Here is a 23,598-nt window from a genome sequence, read left to right on the forward strand (position 1 = left end):
AAGTGATTTCTGGGAAATATCAGAATAAGACCACCGATGAAGAGCGGGCGAAGAAACTTGCTTTGCTGCCATTCTGTGGCTCTGTGTCGGGCAAGATAAGCCGCCTGTTGAAAAGACACAAGATCAAATCAATCTTCAGGCCTCCAACGAAAATCTGTCAATTACTGAGACCAGTTAAAGACGTAGTAGGTCTCAGAACACCTGGAGTTTATGAAATACCTTGTGAGTGTGGCCAGAAGTACATCGGACAAACAGTGCGCACTGTGGAACAACGCAGGAAAGAACATGAGAGGTATTATAGCCTACGCTATCCAGAGAAATCTGCGTTAGCTGAGCATGCGTTAGAAAACGCTCACCACACAAAATTTGACGATATCTCTGTCGTTGTTCGCACTAACGACTTCTGGGACAGTTTAATAAAGGAAGCTATTGAAATAAAAATTATCGCAAACACCCTGAATAGAGACGGTGGCTTGCAGCTCCGCGCTGCGTGGGATCCAGCGATCGCGAGGTTAAAGAGGACACATCGAATGCCGGCTCAAAACATGCCCATATATGGCAATGTCACGGGCACCAGTGACGTCACAGCCGGCAGCTAGCGTATATAAGGGCACACCAACAGCCCACTGGCAGTCATAACACCTGACAATGGCCAAGGAGTGTTTGGCCGAAAGCTCGTGTAGTTTTAAGCAATTGACGCGGTTGGAAACCCGAGAACATTTTATTCAATGTTATCGCCGCGAGACTCTGCATTCATATGTTACTGTTGTGTCTAATAATCTATAACATTTAGCCTGCATAGTGTATGCAGTAATCCGCAGTCATACAGTGAAAGCACTCGAAGATTCGGGATAACATCGTTAGTGGTGACTTACCCTGTCTGCTGAAAATTATCTATCACATTAACGCTCATCAAGGAATGTGTTGTTGTGGTCTTCAGTCCTGAGACTGGTTTGATGCAGCTCTCCATGCTACTCTATCCTCTGCAAGCTTCTTCATCTCCCAGTACCTACTGCAACCTACATCCTTCTGAATCTGCTTAGTGTATTGATCTCTTGGTCTCCCTCTACGATTTTTACCCTCCACGCTGCCCTCCAATGCTAAATTTGTGATCCCTTGATGCCTCAAAACATGTCCTACCAACCTATCCCTCCTTCTAGTCAAGTTGTGCCACAAACTTCTCTTCTCCCCAATCCTATTCAATACCTCCTCATTAGTTACGTGATCTACCCACCTTATCTTCAGCATTCTTCTGTAGCACCACATTTCGAAAGCTTCTATTCTCTTCTTGTCCAAACTGGTTATCGTCCATGTTTCACTTCCATACATGGCTACACTCCATACAAATACTTTCAGAAACGACTTCCTGACACTTAAATCTATACTCGATGTTAACAAATTTCTCTTCTTCAGAAACGATTTCCTTGCCATTGCCAGTCTACATTTTAAATCCTCTCTACTTCGACCATCATCAGTTATTTTACTCCCTAAATAGCAAAACTCCTTTGCTACTTTAAGTGTCTCATTTCCTAATCTAATCCCCTCAGCATCACCCGGTTTAATTTGACTAAATTCCATTAACCTCGTTTTGCTTTTGTTGATGTTCATCTTATATCCTCCTTTCAAGACACTGTCCATTCCGTTCAACTGCTCTTCCAAGTCCTTTGCTGTCTCTGACAGAATTACAATGTCATCGGCGAACCTCAAAGTTTTTACTTCATCTCCATGAATTTTAATACCTACTCCGAATTTTTCTTTTGTTTCCTTTACTGCTTGCTCAATATACAGATTGAATAACATCGGGGAGAGGCTACAACCCTGTCTCACTCCTTTCCCAACCACTGCTTCCCTTTCATGCCCCTCGACTCTTATAACTGCCATCTGGTTTCTGTACAAATTGTAAAGAGCCTTTCGCTCCTTGTATTTTACCCCTGCCACCTTCAGAATTTGAAAGAGAGTATTCCAGTTAACGTTGTCAAAAGCTTTCTCTATGTCTACAAATGCTAGAAACGTAGGTTTGCCTTTTCTTAATCTTTCTTCTAAGATAAGTCGTAAGGTTAGTATTGCCTCACGTGTTCCATCATTTCTACGGAATCCAAACTGATCTTCCCCGAGGTCCGCTTCTACCAGTTTTTCCATTCGTCTGTAAAGAATTCGCGTTAGTATTTTGCAGCTGTGACTTATTAAACTGATAGTTCGGTAATATACACATCGGTCAACACCTGCTTTCTTTGGGATTGGAATTATTATATTCTTCTTGAAGTCTGTGGGTATTTCGCCTGTCTCATACATCTTGCTCACCAGATGGTAGAGTTTTGTCATGACTGGCTCTCCCATGCCATCAGTAGTTCTAATGGAATGTTGTCTACTCCCGGGGCCTTGTTTCGACTCAGGTCTTTCAGTGCTCTGTCAAACTCTTCACGCAGTGAAGAGTTTGAAGGAATGTGTATGGAATTTAATTCCGAATACAAGTTAAAACATAAGAAAGAAGCCTACCATCCCTTGAATGTACTTGAAAATTCCAGTATGGATGTGAATACAAGTAATTGTAGTTGATAATTCCAGGAAAATATAAAAGTTAATGGATACACGAGATAGCTAACTCATATAAATGTGGTAACTGATCATATAAATATAAATTTAATAGATAAAACATATAATATCCCAATATTGACAGATTGGCGATACACAGACATCTAACAAGAGTACTTAACACATCCTCGGGAGGAAGATATCAGATTCACACAGAAATGATATTATAAATCCCCTGAAAATTTTTAAAACGAGAATAAAATGCTACACTTAAGTCACCATGTGTTCTGTAACAGAGGGAGTGGGAAGGAAAACACGATTATCTACAGGTGAGATTTTCTCACGAAAGCTGACGAAAACGGTACGACGTAATTCCGAATAACTGACGCGAGTGCAAGGCTTTCCGTAAGTTGTGAACTCACTAGGATCCAAAGCTTCCTGGTCAAGTGCCCTTACGATTCACACTACACAAAATGTCTGCAAGACTACTTTCTATAGCATAGTTCTCTATGATGAGGAGGAAGAAGCTCTTCCCCACACAACGATCATGGAAGACGTTCCAACTTTGCTTTGTGAAACTTGTCGGAAACAGAATGAATTCTTATTACTAAATTTATTCGCCACTTGCGAATATTTTGGGACCAGCTGTTTTAGGTATGGAAATATTAGCTCTTGATGACACATGAAAATGTGTGCCAGACCGATTCTTAATCCCGGATTTCTGACTTATCCCGAGTGATTTCATTAACCGTCTCAGCTATTTGTGTACGCTCCATGGACCGATCCAACCCTGCATATGCCACACCGTCTATGCCGATACTGTTCGGCGCGTCAGTTGAATTTCCGTAGCAGGATTACTAAGATAAACGTCTTCAGTGTTAACATTAATATGGTCCTTTTGTCTTTCTAGAACTGTAATACTTACTTTGCAGAGACTCGTGACGATCTAAAGTTGTATTAGTGTTACGAAATTTTTAACTAATAGCGAATTCTTTTGACGTCAGCTGTGTTAAGAATGGAAATATTACCTACTGGTTAGACATTCAAATTGTTTCCATAATTTTTCTCTTTTATAACCAGGTCATTCTGGAGCTGTGCAGCAGGGGGAGAGGTTGTAGGCTGTATCTGTTTGTTACCAACAAGTAACGTTAAGAAACGTCAGATGTGGTCTAGAGTGGCTATTTGGCTCTGAGCACTATGGGACTTAACATCTGTGGTCATCAGTCCCCTAGAACTTAGAACTACTTAAACCTAACTAACCTAAGGACATCACACACACACACCCATGCCCGAGGCAGGATTCGAACCTGCGACCGTAGCGGTCTTGCGGTTCCAGACTGCAGCGCCTTTAACCGCACGGCCACTTCGGCCGGCAGAGTGGCTATTTGTCAACAGCAATTTCATATTACATCATTTGAGATACCAGCAGAGATGACAACTAGGCAGATATGTAAGTACTCTCATTCTTCCAAGATGTTAAGCTTATTAACACAGTTTCGTATTTTTTCCTTATTTACTACAATTTCCAATATTGTTCCAAATTTTATCAACTTTATCCAATTACGTGAGTTCTATCCCAGTATTCTGTGCGTCAGGTCGACGTCATGGTCCTCTCAGACAACCATAATGCAGTATGTGTCTGAATCAGTTATCACTGTTATCGAATCACCCCTCCCGAACAACACCTTCTATAATTGGGACACCTGAGTGGGCAGAAGAGGGAGAGGATCAGTTTGTGTCTATTTGTTATTAACAAATTACGTTGAGTCACGTTCGGTTTATTAATAACAAATTACACTACTAGCCATTAAAATTGCTACACCAAGAAGAAATGCAGGTGATAAACGGGTATTCATTGGACAAATATATTATACTAGAACTGACATGTGATTACATTTTTACGCAATTTGGGTGCATAGATCCTGAGAAATCAGTACCCAGAACAACCACCTCCTGCCGTAATAACGGCATTGATACGCCTGGGCATTGAGTCAAACAGAGCTTGGATGGCGTGTACAGGTACAGCAGCTCATGCAGTTTCAACACGATACCACAGTTCATCTAGAGTAGTGACAGGCGTATTGTGACGAGTCAGTTTCTCGGCCACAATTGACCAGACGTTTTCAATTGGTGAGAGGTCTGGAGAATGTGTGGCCAGGCCATCAGTCGAACATTCTCTGTATCCAGAAAGGCCCGTACAGGACCTGCCACATGCAGTCGTGCATTATCCTGCTGAAATGTAGGGTTTCGCAAGGATCGAATGAAGGGTACAGCGACGGTTCGTAACACATCTGAAATGTAGCTTACACTGTTCAAACTGTCCTCAGTGCCAACAAGAGGTGACCGAGACGTGTAACCAATAGCACCCCATACCACCATGCCGGGTGATACGCCAGTATGGCGATGACGAATACACGCTTCCAATGTGCGTTCACCGCGATCTCGCCAAACAAGGATGCGACCATTATGATGCTGTAACCAGAACCTGGATTCATCCGAAAAATGACGTTTTGCCATTCGTGCACCCAGGTTCGTCGTTGAGTACACCATCGCAGGCACTCCTGTCTGTGATGCAGCGTCAAGGGTAACCGCAGCCATGATCTTCGAGCTGATAGTCCATGCTGCTGCAAACGTAGACGAATTGTTCGTGCAGATGGTTGTTGTCTTGCAAACGTCCCCATTTGTTGACTCAGGGATCGAGACGATCCGTTATAGCCATGCCTGTCATCTCGACTGCTGGTGATACGAGGCCGTTGGGATCCAGCACGGCGTTCCATATTACCCTCCTCAACCCACCGATTCAATATTCTGCTAACAGTCATTGGATCTCGACCAATGCGAGCAGTAATGTCGCGATATGATAAACCGCAATCTCGATAGACTACAATCTGACCTTTATCAAAGTCGGAAACGTGATGGTACGCATTTCTCCTCCTTACACGAGGCATCACAACAACGTTTCATCATGCAACGCCGGTCAACTGGTGTTTGTGTATGAGAAATCGGTTGGAAACTTTCCTCATGTCAGCACGTTGTAGGTGTCGCCACCGGCACCAAACTTTTGAGAATGCTCTGAAAAGCTAATCTTTTGCATATCACAACATCTTGTTCCTGTCGGTTAAATTTCGCGTCTGTAGCACGTCATGTTTGTGGTGTATCAATTTTAACGGCCAGTAGTGTAATATTTAGTGATTCATAGCACCAGCAGAGGTCCCACACAGACAGATAGGTAACTATTATAATTATTCGCAAAATTTTGTGTGTTTTTACGTATATTCTACAATTTTACGTATTTTTTCCAATAACACGAATTCCGATCTCGACACCGAGACACAGCGTTGCGTCGCGTCGCCTCGATGTCATGATACTCTCAGCCGTTGACAATGCAGCATGTGCTCGAATCAACTGTTATTGCTAAGCCACCGTTACAGGACAGATTAAAACTGTGTGCCGGACCGAGACTCGAACTCAGGACCTTTGCCTTTGGCGGGCAACTGATCTACCATCTGAGCTACCCTCGCACGACTAACGCCGCTCCTCACAGCTTTGCTTCCGCCTGTACCTTGTCTCCCACCTTCCAAATTTCACAGAAGCTCTCCTACTAAACAGGATCTGGCATGTTTTGTATACTTCGTTGGCAGCTCTCTGCAGTCCATCTTAATTATTCTGAATTATCACTTGGTCATTTGCGAATAACAAACTCACAATGTATTCTTTCTGATTGAAGTTATATGTATAGTCCTTAAGTTTCATTTTCCATTGACGTGTAATGTCGTCAATGTACACTACTGGCCATTAAAATTACTACACCACGAAGATGACGTGCTACAGACGGGAAATTTAACCGACAGGAAGAAGATGCTGTGATATGCAAATGATTAGCTTTTCAGAGCATTCACACAAGGTTGCCGACGGTGGCGATACCTACAACGTGATGACATGAGGAAAGCTTCCAACCGATTTCTCATACACAAACAGCAGTTGACCGGCGTTGCCTGGTGAAACGTTGTCGTGACGCCTCGTGTAAGGAGGAGAAATGCGTACCATCACGTTTCCGACTTTGACAAGTCGGACTGTAGCCTATCGCGATTGCTGTTTATCGTATCGTGACATTGCTGCTCGCGTTGGTCGAGATCAAATGACTGTTACCAGAATATGGAATTGATGGATTCAGGAGGGTAATACGGAACGCCGTGCTGGATCCCAACGGCCTCGTATCACTAGCAGTCGAGATGACAGGCATCTTACCCGCATGGCTGTAACGGATCGTGCAGCCACGTCTCGATCCCTGAGTCCACAGATGGCGACGTTTGCAAGACAACAACCATCTGCACGAACAGTTCGACGACGTTTGCAGCAGCATCGACTATCAGCTCGGAGACTATGGCTGCGGTTACACTTGACGCTGCATCACAGACAGGAGGACCTGCGATGGTGTACTCAACGACGAACCTGGGTGCACGAAAGGCAAAACATCATTTTTTCGGATGAATCCAGGTTCTGTTTACAGCATCATGATGGTCGCATCCGTGTTTGGCGAGATCGCGGTGAACGCACATTGGAAGCGTGTATTCGTCATCGCCATGCTGGCGTATCACCCGGCGTGATGGTGTGGGGTGCCATTGGTTACACGTCTCGGTACTTCTTGTTCGCATTGACGGCACTTTGAACAGTGGACGTTACATTTCAGATGTGTTACGACCCGTGGCTCTACCCTTCATTCTATCCCTGCAAACCCTACATTTCAGCAGGATAACGCACGACTGCATGTTGCAGGTCCTGTACGGGCCTTTCTGGATACAGAAAATGTTCGACTGCTGCCCTGGCCAGCTCATTCTCCAGATCTATCACCAATTGAAAACGTCTGGTCAATGATGGCCGAGCAACTGACTCGTCACAATGCGGCAGTGAACTATTCTTGATAAACTGTGGTATCGTGTTGAAGCCACATGGGCATGGGCAGCTGTACCTGTACACGCCATCCAAGCTCTGTTTGACTCAATGCCCAGGCGTATCAAGGCCATTATTACGTGAGAGGTGGTTGTTCGGGGTACTGATTTCTCAGGATTTGTGCACCAAATTGCGTGAAAATGTAATCTCATGTCATCTCTAGTATAATATATTTGTCGAAATAATACCCGTTTATCATCTGCATTTCTTCTTGGTGTAACAATTTTAATATCCCGTAGTGTATATACACTCCTGGAAATGGAAAAAAGAACACATTGACACCGGTGTGTCAGACCCACCATACTTGCTCCGGACACTGCGAGAGGGCTGTACAAGCAATGATCACACGCACGGCACAGCGGACACACCAGGAACCGCGGTGTTGGCCGTCGAATGGCGCTAGCTGCGCAGCATTTGAGCACCGCCGCCGTCAGTGTCAGCCAGTTTGCCGTGGCATACGGAGCTCCATCGCAGTCTTTAACACTGGTAGCATGCCGCGACAGCGTGGACGTGAACCGTATGTGCAGTTGACGGACTTTGAGCGAGGGCGTATAGTGGGCATGCGGGAGGCCGGGTGGACGTACCGCCGAATTGCTCAACACGTGGGGCGTGAGGTCTCCACAGTACATCGATGTTGTCGCCAGTGGTCGGCGGAAGGTGCACGTGCCCGTCGACCTGGGACCGGACTGCAGCGACGCACGGATGCACGCCAAGACCGTAGGATCCTACGCAGTGCCGTAGGGGACCGCACCGCCACTTCCCAGCAAATTAGGGACACTGTTGCTCCTGGGTTATCGGCGAGGACCATTCGCAACCGTCTCCATGAAGCTGGGCTACGGTCCCGCACACCGTTAGGCCGTCTTCCGCTCACGCCCCAACATCGTGCAGCCCGCCTTCAGTGGTGTCGCGACAGGCGTGAATGGAGGGACGAATGGAGACGTGTCGTCTTCAGCGATGAGATTCGCTTCTGCCTTGGTGCCATTGATGGTCGTATGCGTGTTTGGCGCCGTGCAGGTGAGCGCCACAATCAGGACTGCATACGACCGAGGCACACAGGGCCAACACCCGGCATCATGGTGTGGGGAGCGATCTCCTACACTGGCCGTACACCACTGGTGATCGTCGAGGGGACACTGAATAGTGCACGGTACATCCAAACCGTCATCGAACCCATCGTTCTACCATTCCTAGACCGGCAAGGGAACTTGCTGTTCCAACAGGACAATGCACGTCCGCATGTATCCCGTGCCACCCAACGTGCTCTAGAAGGTGTAAGTCAACTACCCTGGCCAGCAAGATCTCCGGATCTGTCCCCCATTGAGCATGTTTGGGACTGGATGAAGCGTCGTCTCACGCGGTCTGCACGTCCAGCACGAACGCTGGTCCAACTGAGGCGCCAGGTGGAAATGGCATGGCAAGCCGTTCCACAGGACTACATCCAGCATCTCTACGATCGTCTCCATGGGAGAATAGCAGCCTGCATTGCTGCGAAAGGTGGATATACACTGTACTAGTGCCGACATTGTGCATGCTCTGTTGCCTGTGTCTATGTGCCTGTGGTTCTGTCAGTGTGATGTATCTGACCCCAGGAATGTGTCAATAAAGTTTCCCCTTCCTGGGACAATGAATTCACGGTGTTCTTATTTCAATTTCCAGGCGTGTATTAAAATGCAGTGGAGAGAGGCTGCAACCTTGTCGAACTCCTGAATTAATAACCTTTGTTGTTTCTTCCTTATGGATAGAGACATTTGGATTATTTAAACAATATGCGTGTTTATCTACCCCTGTTATTGTAATTTCGACTGATGCATAGAATCCCAAAGTCGCAGGCTGGATAGCTAGCAAACTGAAGTAAGTGACTATGTTATACAACACGTAAATTCAATCGTGCAGGAAAACTGACTGTAGATAGCGTACTCCAGCGCTCTCAGGCATATAGAAAGATATTTAAATCACGGAATAATACTGTGCGACAGCACTGTCGGACTAATAAACAGACGCGGAAATAATCTGAGGATCTGAAGTGTATACGTCCTCGCCACACAGAAAGGACGTTGAGCAGTAGCCACAGTGCAGCAAATATAAACTTTTCATATATAAAAAGTCAGTGACTCGCAGGGATTAGTATAACTACCGCAGTAAATTACAAAAACTGCGACCTGCGAGATCTTAAGAGGTCAGGCTGTCTGTCGATCAGCATATCCTCCAAAGACCAGTTGTTACAATTAACCTACCAATGGCGTGATGCAAACAACTGATAAGGTAGTGTGGGTGGGGGTGGGGGGGGGGGTGGAGGTAAATTGCTGTCCTGTGCGTGATGCTACCATTAACGGCCTATAAATTCCTCCCAACGGCCACACGTGAGTCTCCGTCACACTGTCTGTAGGCTACTCTGCAGTCGTTAAAGAAAGGCGATTTCTCTAGTGACTCGGCCGAGTGTAGCGACCGAACACAAGCAGAGAACTGTTGCTGAGTTGCTTTTGGTGGAAAACCAGAACATCAGAGATTCTTATAGGAGCTTGCAGAATGCCTGCGCAGACCTGGGAGTGAACAAAAGCATGCTGGATCGTTGGGCGATTGTCCATCCTCACAACAAGGTGGCGCGGAACTGTCTTATCTACGTGCGCAGCTGTGACTCCTGCTGTGTTGGATAGTGTGGACACCCTTATTCGAGCGACTGATGGATCACCCATCAAGCGCGTCTCGCTGGACAACTGGACGCCTCTGTTGGTTGTACTGACACAATCGTCTGTCAGTTGGTGTAATGTGCCCGCTGAATTCCTCGCCAGAAGACCATAAACTGCAACAAAAAACCATCGGTGCGGAATGACTTGCACGATACGAGGCTCATCGTGACAATTTTTTGTCGAAACACGGGTTCATCACTTCGAACCGCAAATAAAACGGCAGTCCAAGAAGTAGGGCTGCTTCATATGCCCTATAAAAAAAATTAAATTAAATTAAATTAAAAAAATATAACACTCCCTCAGCCGGCAAAGTCTTGGCGGAGGTCCTCTGGGACTCTGAAGTGGTTATTCTACATCTACATCTACATTTATACTCCGCAGGGCACTTTACGTGCCACTGTCATTACCTCCCTTTTCTGTTCCAGTCGCGTATGGTTCGCGGGAAGCCCCCTTGCGCGCTCGACTCTCTCTAATTTTACATTCGTGATCTCCTCGGGAGGTATAAGTAGGGGGAAGCAATATATTCGATACCTCATCCAGAAACGCACCCTTTCGAAACTTGGACAGCAAGCCACACCGCGATGCAGAGCGCCTCTCTTGCAGAGTCTGCCACTTGAGTTTGCTGAACTCTTGCTTACCAAATAATCCTGTGACGAAACGCACCGCTCTTCTTTGGATCTTCTCTATCTCCTCTGTCAACCCGACCTGGTATGGATCCCACACTGATGAGCAATACTCAAGTATATGTCGAACGAGTGTTTTGTGAGCCACCTCCTTTATTGATGGACTACATTTTCTAAGGACTCTCCCAATGAATCTCAACCTGGCACCCGCCTTACCAACAATTAATTGTATATGATCATTCTACTTCAAATCGCTCCGTACGCGTACTCCCAGATATTTTACTGAAGTAACTGCTATCAGTGTTTGTACCGCTATCATATAATCATACAATAAAGGATCCTTCTTTCTATGTATTCGCAAGACATTACATTTGTCTATGTTAAGGGTCAGTTGCCACTCCCTGCACCAAGTGCCTATCCGCTGCAGATCTTCCTGCATTTCGCTGCAATTTTCTAATGCTGCAACTTCTCTGTATACTACAGCATCATCCGCGAAGAGCCGCATGGCACTTCCGACACTATCTACTAGGTCATTTATATATATTGTCAAAAGCAATGGTCCCATAACACTCCCCTGTGGCACGCCAGAGGTTACTTTGACGTCTGTAGACGTCTCTCCATTGAGAACAACACGCTGTGTTCTGTTTGCTAAAAACTCTTCAATCCAGCCACACAGCTGGTCTGATATTCCGTAGGCTCTTACTTTGTTTATCAGGTGACAGTGCGGAACTGTATCGAACGCCTTCCTGAAGTCAAGGAAAATGGCATCTACCTGGGAGCCTGTATCTAATATTTTCTGGGTCTCATGAACAAATAAAGCGAGTTGGGTCTCACACGATAACTGTTTCCGGAATCCATGTTGATTCCTACAGGGGTAGATTCTAGGTTTCCAGAAATGACATGATACGCGAGCAAAAACCATCTTCTAAAATTCTACAACAGATCGATGTCAGAGATATAGGCCTATAGTTTTGCGCATCTGCTCAACGACCCTTCTTGAAAGCTGGAACTACCTGTGCTCTTTTCCAATCATTTGGAACTTTCCGTTCCTCTAGAGACTTGCCGTAGAAGGGGGGCAAGTTCTTTGGCGTACTCTGCGTAAAATCGAATTGGCATCCCGTCAGGTCCAGTGGACTTTCCTCTGTTGAGTGATTTCAGTTGCTTTTCTATTCCCTAGACACTTATTTCGATGTCAGCCATTTTTTCGTTCGTGCGATGATTTAGAGAAGGAACTGCAGTGCGGTCTTCCTCTGTGAAACAGCTTTGGAAAAAGGTGTTTAGTATTTCAGCTTTACGCGTGTCATCCTCTGTTTCAATGCCATTATCATCCCACAGTGTCTGGATGTGCTCTTTCGATCCACTTACTGATTTAACGTAAGTTTTCTGTCAAGTCGGTATATAGAATTTTACTTTCGAATTCACTGAACGCTTCACGCATAGTCCTCCTTACGCTAACTTTGACATCGTTTAGCTTCTGTTTGTCTGAGAGGATTTGGCTGCGTTTAAACTTGCAGTGAAGCTCTCTTTGCTTTCGCAGTAGTTTCCTAACTTTGTTGTTGAACCACGGTGGGTTTCATGTTATCTCTCGTGGTGCAACGATCAACTTAGAAACGTATCGTGTTACTCTCAGCAAACTGAAGAAACGAATTCAGCATGTTTGTCGCTACAAAAATGCAAACGAACGTTTCCTTCCCCATGACAACCCAAGGCCTCTACAAGTCGGCGCACCTGAGAGGAGACCACAAAACGTCACTTGACTGTTCTTACTCTCCCACCCTACGGCCTGGACCTCGCAACTTCCGACTTCTATCTGTTTATATACTAAGATGGTATCTGTTCTTTCGGACATTTCATTCTAACGAGCTGCATGGTCACCGATGGTATCTGTTCTTTCGTACATGTCCGAAAGAATAGATGCCATCTTAGTATATATATAGTTAAGGCTCACCGGCCACTTGACCATCTTTTTCTTCTGAGCGAATCCACAAACAGTGCCCGAACTCTTACGGGAATGGGCAACGCGCCGCGAGTAATGAGTACAATGGGCGGGGGCACTACGAATGTAGTGCGGGACAATACGTTGAGAATGTGGGTTTCGCGGGAGGCGTACCAGAGATACATCCCTGCAGTCGCGCTATCCTCTGTGTCCTCGGTGGCTCAGATGGATAGAGCGTCTGCCATGTAAGCAGGAGATTCCGGGTGCGGGTCCCGGTCGGGGCACACATTTTCATCTGTCCCCGTTGACGTATGTGAACGCCTGTAAGCAGCTAAGGGTGTTCATTTCATTGCAATTCCATCTGTTTGATCTACTGAAGGATGCACTCTACGGGAAGCAGTACATGAATGATGCGAAGATCATTGATGCAGCCACTCTTTGGCTCTGACGTCGTCCAGTAGAGTGGTACCACGTGGGAATTCAAACCCTTCCAGTAAGGCGGCGTAAGGACGTCGTATTGAACGGAGATTGCGTTGAATAATAAGGTTTCGCAGCCAAAACGGTGTCCAATAATGTGGTGTGTTGGAATAACGAATACAACCAGCGTGCTTTCAGAAAAAGTTATGTTCCATTACTCCTTGAATGCCCCTCGTACGTCATTATGGACCCTGATCGACTTTGCCTACGTAGATTATCGAGGTATCGCATTCTGCAATTACCAAAAAATCCACTGAAACTACAGTCTTCCACAATATTAGGAGGATACACAGACAAGGCGTCATGATCAGAACCTTCTAATCTAGTATTACAAAATAGACAAGTTGCAGAACGATGTTGTTGTTGTTGTTGTCTTCAGTTCTGAGCCTAGTTTGATCCACCTAGGCATGCTACCCTATCTTCTGCAAGTTTCTTCATCTCCCAGTACCTACTAAAACCTACATCCGTCTGAATCTGCTTTGTGTATTAGCCTCTTGGTCTCCCTCTATGATTTTCACCCTCCACGCTGCCTTCCAATACTAAACTCGTGATCCCTTGAAGCCTCAGAACGTGGCAGGTCGTCGTCACTATGGATAACTGTTACGGCAAGATGATACGGCGTCCAGAAGCCTATTTTGTTTTTTCTATTTGGACCATCATCTGGAAAGGACACATTTGAGTTCATTCTCAAAGTTTGTAGGATACATTTACTTTCCGTTTCCCGTACAGAAAGCCAACAGCACATGTTTCTGCAACGGTACCTCGACAATGAAGGCAATACTTGGAGGAAGACAACCAGTTCAACATCAAGAAGCCAACAGCACTTTTATAGCACGACAAACTACCCAATAGAAGGCGTTTTGTGGAGAGCTAACAGCCTGGGCTGCAAGAGAAGTTAGGAGGCCAAATTAAAAAAAAAAAAAAAAAAGTGCTGTTGGCTCCCCTTCATTTCTTTTTTTTTTTTTTTTTTGCTTTTTATACAGCCACCCCTGCCAGCCCTGTTTCCATACCACCTTTCTGAAGTGACAAAGATACTAAAAAAAAAGGGAAAAAAAATGCACCGGTTCTCGTCCGATCACCGAAGTAAAGCATCATCGGGCCCAGTTAGTACTTGGATGGGTGACCGCCTGGGAAACCCGGGTGCTGTTGGCTCCCTTCCTTTTTTTTTGTTTGTTTTGTTATTACGTCGCTACCCCTAACAGCCCAATTTTCAAACTACCTCCCTGTTGTGACAAAGATGCTTCCTTAAGCCTTTTAAACTACTGTAATGGTACGAAAATGCAGTAATTAACTCAGTTTGAGGGAGAATGTGCTAACCAAGTTTGCCAAGAAGACTTTGAAAACGACAAAACAGTACGAATCGGCAGGTGATTTCTGAAACACGTCACCGCCTATTGTTGTGTAGGAGTGTAGAGTTCCAAATTTGATTTGTAATCACGAATTTGTCCCTTAGTCGTCTCGTCTCGTCTCGTCCCGTCCCGCAGACGTTTGTTGTGCTTGCGCTGTCATATGGACCACGACCCGAGCGGCCGAGCGGCAGCGATCGGCAGTCGAGCAAAGCCGGGACAAGTCGGGACGGGGACAGGGATAGGAATGGTGCGAATGCACTGCAAACTACGCAGACACCTGGTGTGAGGCGAGGCGAGGAAGCCCACATCGCTACCAGTGGCGCCCCCCAGCACGACACTGCCACACCCCGCACAGGCCCTCCGCTGGACACCAGGGACAAGATGCGTCCTCCGCTAGTGTCGAAGGCTGCACGCGCCCAGCCACACCTCGGTGTGGCGCGCTCCGCTCGGCCGTTGGTGTTTGTGTCAGTCGCGTGCTCGCTGTGCCACGTGGCGGATCGTCGCCTCGCGGTTGCTGGTTTTCATCACAACTGTGAGTAGACATGGATTCTGAAGATCGCGAGAATAATGTTCAATGTGAATTTGACCGTACTGTGTCCCGACCGTCTGCTTTAGAAATTCATCATTGGTTAATCAATGACTTAAAGTTAACCGATAGTGACGTACTTGGCTTGCAGTTAGACACGTTCCTCAATTCTCTTTTCGTGAAGCTCAGTAATTCGGACCTTTGTGACAGTATAGTAACCGTTAATGATGGTGTGCGAAAATTTAAACATTCTGACGGCAGTGTTAGTAATGTTCACCTTACAAATGCAGGTTCTGGTGTTCGTAATGTGCGAGTGTTTAATCTTCCTTTTGAGGTCAAAAACGAGACCATCTCACGTTGTCTTGGCCCCTACGGTACTGTGTTGTCGGTTATCAAAGAAAAGTGGTCGGCTGCGTACCCTTTTCAAGTGGAAAATGGTATTCGTAGCGTTCGCATGATTGTGCGGAAGCATGTTCCGTCCTTCTTGTATGTGGCCGGTCATCGTGCCTTCATTACATACAGTGGACAACCACAAACTTGTTCATATTGTAATGAAACCGACCACTTTCGCCAACATTGTCCGCGCCGTCGGCGTCCGATACAGTTGCCACTTGGCGATAACGGTGACGCACAGACAACGTGGGCGGCGGTTGCATTAGGTGCACCCCCTTCGCCTGCCCGCCGTGTTGACACCCCTGTTCCCATGGACGTTACGCCTGTCGCCCCTGTTGTTGTCGGTTCGGTCGTGTCGGTCGTGCCTTCGCCTGCTGCTGTTGATGTTGCTCTCGTTTCACGGGCGGACATTCCGTCCGAGTCGACAGTCACAGGTTCCGAACCCGCTCTCGTTGTTGTCTCTGCTGTAGTTTCGACCCCGGTGGTCTCAGACGCTGTCGTGACGGACTTTGTTCGCACGGATGTGTCTTCTGCTGCGGAACGTGTTCCATCTGACCCGTCCGACTCAATTCCCGTCGAACGGGTTTTTGTGTCGTCCCAAAAAGTATCTGAGACACCGGTGTCGGAACCTGTCCGTCTATGTACTGCCCCCGTTTCGTCTCCTCCGGAATCGGTTCCCGCTTCTGGAGCTGCTTGCGCTCCGCCAAAGGCGCCCGCACATGAAAAACCTAGGTCGCGGCGCGACACTGCGTCTCGGCGTCGCGGGTCTGTTGACCGCGCACGCAGTGCAAGCACTTCTGCGTTTTCGACGCCACGGTCTTCCTCTGGCAGGGAGCGTAGCCCGTCTCCACAACGTAAACCCTCTCCGCGTTCGAAGCCTTCACAGCTACAGCCGAAGGCGTCTCAAAAAGCCGCGCAGCGTGTCGATCCTGACGCTCGGACGGCTGCCCCTTCCGGGCGCCGTCAGCAGCATTCGGTGGCCAGTAGTCAGTCCGCGCGTGCGGACGACCGCCGGCAGGAAATGGTACGCCATTTGAAGGGTGTGTTACATTCTGGGGAAACGGGCAGTGCAATGGACACTGACATCGTTAGCGCGCCAACTCCGGTCTCTTCTCCGCAAAAGCGAAAAGCCGAGGACCCTCCTGGGCGTCGCGCTCGTCCCTCTTCACAAGATCTCGCGTCGGTCCCTCCCTCGCACGACGTACCTATGTCGGTGGAAACTTCCGATGCGCCCACGCTCACGGATGTTGCGGGTGCGTCTTCGCACACGCATCTTTGTGACTGGGGAGAGGATGTGGAGGAGGCTGACGGTACTTTCACTACCGTCTAGCTTGTTTGTTTGTTTCTTTCGTGTATGGTAGCACAACTTCCATCTGTTGTCGCTACTATAAATCTAAACCGGTTGGCGTCGCGTGCTAAGTACTTGAGCTTGGTGGACTTTTTACGTTTTGTTGCTGCCGACGTAGTCTTTTTACAAGAAGTTGTGTCCGATCTTTTACAATTTGTTCCCGGATATCAGGTGCTGTTTAACTTTGATCCGGAATTTAAGTGTGGCACTGCGTTGTTGGTTAGGGCCGGCATTGCTTACACGGACGTTGCTACGATACCTAACGGGCGTGGGGTGGCCTGTACGGTCAACAACATCAGATACGTGAACGTGTACGCACCTTCCGGTGCTGAGGGGAAGCTGCAGCGTCGCGTGTTTTATAGCAGAGATATTTGTCATCTTCTCTCTGGCAACCACCTGCCAATAGTGTTGGGTGGTGATTTTAATTGTGTGTTGGCTGATAGTGACCAGGAGCCGCGGCCCTATAAATGTCTAGAACTACAAACGCTTGTCACGGAAATGAAATTACTCGATACCTTGCGTCATTTGTATCCCGACGAACCGGGGTTTACTTATTACTACGTGACAGGTCGGAGCCGGATCGATCGCATTTATATTTCTGGTGACAAAAAAGGTTGTGTTATCGAGTCTCAGGTGCACCCCGTTCTTTTTTCGGACTACTGTGCCTATGTTTGTCGCTTCCATTCTTTGCAAGCCACAAAACCCCGTATGCGGACTATGTGGAAGTTTAATGTTTGTCATTTGTCGCATCCTGGTTTTGAACCGGTCGTTTCTCGTGTGTGGCAGCAGGCTGCGCAATATCGTGCCGTATATCCCACTGTTCTATCGTGGTGGGTGGAATACGTGAAGCCAGCGCTCCGTAAAGCAATCTGTGAATTCAGTCGCCAGCTTGCTGATTGGGAGAGGTCCACTATGCATTTTTATGAGACTTGTCTCAATGACGCGATCCGCCTACAGCCGAACACTCCGGGTCTCAGGTTGGCGCAGATTCGGCAAATTAAAACCCGTCTTTTGGCTCTGAAGACGCAGTCGTTGAAAGGTAGTGTTGTGCGGAGTCAGGCTCCTGGTTTCTTTGACGACGAAGCGCCCTCCTTGTTCCATCACTTGCGGGAGCGCCGTCGGGCGGCGCGCCGTTACGTCACAGAACTGGAAACAGCTGATGGCGTGCGCGTCCGTACTCAGTCGGAGATTGTTGCTGAGGCGCACCGGCACTTTGTCGATCTTTTTAGTGCTAAAGCTAGTGACAACGTCGCCGTCTCTGATCTCCTTGCTGACGTTCCGCGGGTTCTCACAGTTACCGATCGTCTCCACCTTACTGAACCGTTCACTGTCGAGGAAGTGCGTGAAGTGCTCAAACAGTGTGCGAAGAACAAATCACCAGGCGCTGACGGCTTACCGCCGGAATTCTATCTTCGCTTTTGGCATTTGTTTGGTCCTGTACTGACAGATGTGTACAATGAAATCTTAAATGGTGTGTCGGTTCCTCCATCTTTTTTGGAAGACGTAGTGACCCTAGCCCCAAAGACGCCGACTAATCGTAAAATGTGTGATTTACGTCCCCTCACTCTCCTCAACGGTGACTACAAATTGTTCACGAAATGTGTAGCGCTTCGTTTGAAAGTGGTCATGGGTAAGGTGATTAGTGAGTACCAATTCTGCGCGGTGCCACAACGCACAATTTACGACGCTGTGTTGGCGTATCGCGACGCAATTGCGTATGCGACGACGCACAGACAACCATTGGGCATTTTGTCGATCGATTTTGCTATGGCGTTCGATAGGGTGGGCCACCAATATCTACGGCGGGTGTTGCAACAATTTGGTTTCGGAGCGACATTTATCAACATGCTCTTTAATTTGTTTACGGCGTCGTCATCTCGCGTTTGCATTAATGGGTGTCTCTCGGAGCCTGTTCCCATACGATGTTCAGTGAAACAAGGCTGCCCTTTATCTATGGCGTTATTTGCGATCTCTCTGGACCCTCTGTTGCGGAAATTGGCATCTTCTTGTCAGGGTCTGCGTATTGGCGCTACCAAACACGTGTGCAGTGCATATGCCGATGATCTTGGTTTGCTGGTGTCCTCGGTCTCCGATTTAGACGTCATTCGTGCCATTCTCATCCAATACGAACTTGCATCGGGTGCGAGTATTAATCCTCGTAAAACCGTCTTTCTACCGATTCATGCGGTTTCATGCGGCTTCTCGCGCCCGTGGTTTACTGTCACTCGTGAGCATAAAATTTTGGGCGTCCGATTTCGACCTAATCTCTTGCAGACGGCGGCTTCCAATTGGCGTCTTGTTCTGTACGGTATACGCGCGATGGCTCACTTGAGTGCCACTCGCACCTTGGCGCTAACACAGAGGGTCGCGCTGATCAGTTCGTTCTTACTCAGCAAGGCCTGGTACCTAGCCCAACTATTTCACTTCCCGACAGAACTAGGACGTGCCATAACGCAAGCGGTCTATTGGTTTCTGTGGCGGGGGGATGTTTTTAAAGTGGCTTATCTCACGTGTACCTTGCCGCGTGACCGAGGCTGGCTTGGCCTGATCCACTTTGTGACAAAAGCATCTGCTTTATTGATTCATAGGACTTGTGTCACGATTGAGAAGAACGCCTCACATCTTACGACTCTTTTGTTCCGTGCTTATCGTCCCTCGTCTGAGTTGGCTCCACTCGATCCGACCGGGATCCCATACCGCCTGCGTTATGTTCGGGAATTTTTCGTTCATAAGAGTTATCTCGGTGATGACGACCTCGATCCTCGGACGAGATCAGCGCGGGGCGTGTATTCCGCTTTGCGGGGGCGGCCTGCTAGCAATAAGATGGAATTGCGTTTTCCTGGATCGGCGTGGCGGACAGTGTGGGCCAACATCCACGCCTCTTACTTGCCGCCGGACGTTAGTAGTTTGTGGTATAAGGTCGTGAATCGAACCTTCCCCACTAACGACAAGATGTGTCGCATTCATTTGCGGCCGTCGGGCTTGTGTGATTATTGCCGATGCGACGACACGCTCGAACACCGAGTTTTGTGTCCGCGATCAGCGTCGATTTGGAACATTGCAGTTAAACTTCTTGCCCTCGTCAATCGCACGAGTCCTACCACTTTCTCCGTGGACGTTGCGCTGATTCCGGATTTTCGACCTTATCCGGCCACGAAACGTGCGGCTACTACGTGGCTTACTGCACATACTGTCTACGCTCTCTTGCATTTGCGGCTGGTGGATGCTTTTCACTTTCTTGAATATCTGTCTGCGCAGCATCGTCTTATTCACTCCCGGACTGACTATACTCGGACTTTTGCCAATTTTTTAACAATTGCTCTCGCTTATGCTTTTGAAAAACTGCTGTGATGACAACATTGTTTTCCCGAACATGTCTTATTTTTTCTTCAAATTTGTTTTGTCTTTCTCTGGAACGTAACACGATACTTGGATAAATGACTTTAAAAAAAAAAAAAAATTCCTACTACGTCACTAATTTTATGCGCAGGACTGGTTTTTTTTTACTGTAACTGAATCTAGGAGTGTAACTTATGCAGCATGTCGACGCAATTTTTCGTCAGAAACCAACGTGAATTGAGCTTTTCTAAATGTTTGTGTGTGAGTGTTTGAGTTTGAGTGTGTGTGTGTGTGTGTGTGTGTGTGTGTGTGTGTGTGTGTGTGTGTGTGTGTATCTGCCTCGTCTCTGGATATACCAAAATTAATCTGTGTTTATCGGCCGTCGGGACGCTCACGCTAAATTGGCGGTCCATACGTAAATAACGTATTGTTTAGGTACATACATATATGTCTGTATCTATATATCTATTTTTTCTTTCCACGATGGGTACTTTCGTGGCTTGTTTTCTAGTTCTGTACAAAGCTTTTTATTTTCTTTCCGTTCGATTCAAGTCAATTGGGGCATAAATTGTTCCGTTGTTTTCTGAGATTACCATTGCAAAAAAAGAAAAAAAAACAAAAAAAACAAAAAAAAGACATGTAGTTCGTCTAGTGCGTCTAAGTTTTCTAATCATTCGCTCACACTGTCAAGTGATGATGATTGATTGGACGTTTAAGTTTCTTTTTATGAAGTCTTTTCGGCTTTTTCTGGACGATCTTGACAAACTTTTTGTTTGGCATGTGTGTCGGAATTTCTCCGTTTTTTCCCATTTGTGACGTGACGAGATCCTTTACTGCTGTCTGTGCTCGACACTCTTTGGAATTTTCGTCGGTGTGGGACTTCACACCGGTGTCACGACTCATTATTTTGTTTTATGGACACTGAGTGCTGGCGGGTGTGGGGGCGCCACTGTGGCCAGGCCTCAAGCTAAGTTGACCCCTGCCCTCATTGCCGCCGCCTGCCTGTCACACTCTTTGCCCGACCGTTTGATTAACGATGATTTTTTCCTTTTCCGGTGGATGCATCGTCCTGGTTGCATTTACGGGCGACGTCATTGTCGGTTGTTACGGCAAGAAGCCGTCTTTTCTTTCTTTCTTTCTTTCTCTCTCTTTTTTTTTTGCGTATCAATGGGAGGGATACTCAGCTCTCGTTTTCTTACGAATTGGAGGAATATTTCCTTTTGTTCCATGTCCAGGCCGCCACACTGCCTCAATGCCGCTTCTGTTACTCACCGCTGGCGGTGATTATTGGCTGGTGTCCACCGTTTCACTTTGAGGGAGCCGCCAGTACCTTTTATAATATCAATAAAAAAAAAAAAATGATGAATACACCGGTTCTCGTCCGATCACCGCAGTTAAGCATCATTGGGCCCGGTTAGTACTTGGATGGGTGACCACCTGGGAAACCCGGGTGCTGTTGGCTCCCTTCCTTTTTTTTTTTTTTTTTTTTTTATGTCGCTACCCCTGCCAGCCCAATTTTCAAACTACCCTTCTGTTGTGACAACGATGCTTCCTTAAGCCTTTTAAACTACTGTAATGGTACGAAAATGCAGTAATTAACTCAGTTTGGGGGAGAATGTGCTAACCAAGTTTGCCAAGAAGACTTTCAAAACGACAAAACAGTACGAATCGGCAGGTGATTTCTGAAATACGTCAGCGCCTATTGTTGTGTAGGAGTGTAGAGTTCCAAATTTGATTTGTAATCACGAATTTGTCCCTTAGTCGTCTCGTCTCGTCTCGTCCCGCAGACGTTTGTCGTGCTTGCGCTGTCATATGGACCACGACCCGAGCGGCAGCGAGCGGCAGTCGAGCAAAGTCGGGACAAGTCGGGACGGGATACGAATGGTGCGAATGCACTGCAAAGTACGCAGACACACCTGGTGCGAGGCGAGGCGAGGCGAGGCGAGGCGAGGCGAGGAAGCCCACATCGCTACCAGTGGCGCCCTCCAGCACGACACTGCCACACCCCGCACAGGCCCCCCGCTGGACACCAGGGACAAGATGCGTCCTCCGCTAGTGTCGAAGGCTGCACGCGCCCAGCGAATGACAGGAGGTGCAACGAGCAGCAGTGCGTCTCACACACGCGGCGGTGCGCCCGCTAATTCGGCCGTCGCTCTGCTGGGACGCCGGGCGCGCCCCCCGCGCCGTCCTCGAGGAACTGGCTGTTGCGGAAGGAAGTGCCTACGTCAAATGCGGCCGAAAACTAACATTTTGTGTGTTGGGAGAAAAGCCGAACGCGAATTCTGCCGTGCTCCTACATTACACGAGTGCCAACGGCCATACCATGATAAATACACCGGTTCTCGTCCGATCACCGAAGTTAAGTATCATTGGGCCCGGTTAGTACTTGGATGGGTGACCGCCTGGGAAACCCGGGTGCTGTTGGCTCCCTTCCTTTTTTTTTTTTTTTTTTTATGTCGCTACCCCTGCCAGCCCAATTTTCAAACTACCCTTCTGTTGTGACAACGATGCTTCCTTAAGCCTTTTAAACTACTGTAATGGTACGAAAATGCAGTAATTAACTCAGTTTGGGGGAGAATGTGCTAACCAAGTTTGCCAAGAAGACTTTCAAAACGACAAAACAGTACGAATCGGCAGGTGATTTCTGAAATACGTCAGCGCCTATTGTTGTGTAGGAGTGTAGAGTTCCAAATTTGATTTGTAATCACGAATTTGTCCCTTAGTCGTCTCGTCTCGTCTCGTCCCGCAGACGTTTGTCGTGCTTGCGCTGTCATATGGACCACGACCCGAGCGGCAGCGAGCGGCAGTCGGGACAAGTCGGGACGGGATACGAATGGTGCGAATGCACTGCAAAGTACGCAGACACCTGGTGCGAGGCGAGGAAGCCCACATCGCTACCAGTGGCGCCCTCCAGCACGACACTGCCACACCCCGCACAGGCCCCCCGCTGGACACCAGGGACAAGATGCGTCCTCCGCTAGTGTCGAAGGCTGCACGCGCCCAGCGAATGACAGGAGGTGCAACGAGCAGCAGTGCGTCTCACACACGCGGCGGTGCGCCCGCTAATTCGGCCGTCGCTCTGCTGGGACGCCGGGCGCGCCCCCCGCGCCGTCCTCGAGGAACTGGCTGTTGCGGAAGGAAGTGCCTACGTCAAATGCGGCCGAAAACTAACATTTTGTGTGTTGGGAGAAAAGCCGAACGCGAATTCTGCCGTGCTCCTACATTACACGAGTGCCAACGGCCATACCATGATAAATACACCGGTTCTCGTCCGATCACCGAAGTTAAGTATCATTGGGCCCGGTTAGTACTTGGATGGGTGACCGCCTGGGAAACCCGGGTGCTGTTGGCTCCCTTCCTTTTTTTTTTTTTTTTTTTTATGTCGCTACCCCTGCCAGCCCAATTTTCAAACTACCCTTCTGTTGTGACAACGATGCT

The 23,598-nt window shown here is 47.7% G+C and overlaps 2 non-coding genes and 1 pseudogene across 2 annotated transcripts; all 3 read left to right on the forward strand.

The window, feature by feature from the left end:
• Positions 1-21,500: 21,500 nt before the first annotated feature.
• LOC126263919 (5S ribosomal RNA) lies at positions 21,501-21,622 on the forward strand (annotated as a pseudogene).
• Positions 21,623-22,468: 846 nt separating this feature from the next.
• Positions 22,469-22,587, forward strand: LOC126263752 (5S ribosomal RNA). The gene has a single exon (XR_007546894.1). It is a non-coding gene; the product is annotated as a 5S ribosomal RNA (ribosomal RNA).
• An 806-nt stretch (positions 22,588-23,393) lies between these two features.
• LOC126263883 (5S ribosomal RNA) lies at positions 23,394-23,512 on the forward strand. Its single transcript, XR_007546905.1, has one exon. It is a non-coding gene; the product is annotated as a 5S ribosomal RNA (ribosomal RNA).
• Positions 23,513-23,598: the final 86 nt, after the last annotated feature.

The sequence above is a fragment of the Schistocerca nitens genome, chromosome 6 (assembly GCF_023898315.1).
Source record: "Schistocerca nitens isolate TAMUIC-IGC-003100 chromosome 6, iqSchNite1.1, whole genome shotgun sequence".
NCBI classification, from domain to species: Eukaryota; Metazoa; Arthropoda; class Insecta; order Orthoptera; family Acrididae; genus Schistocerca; species Schistocerca nitens.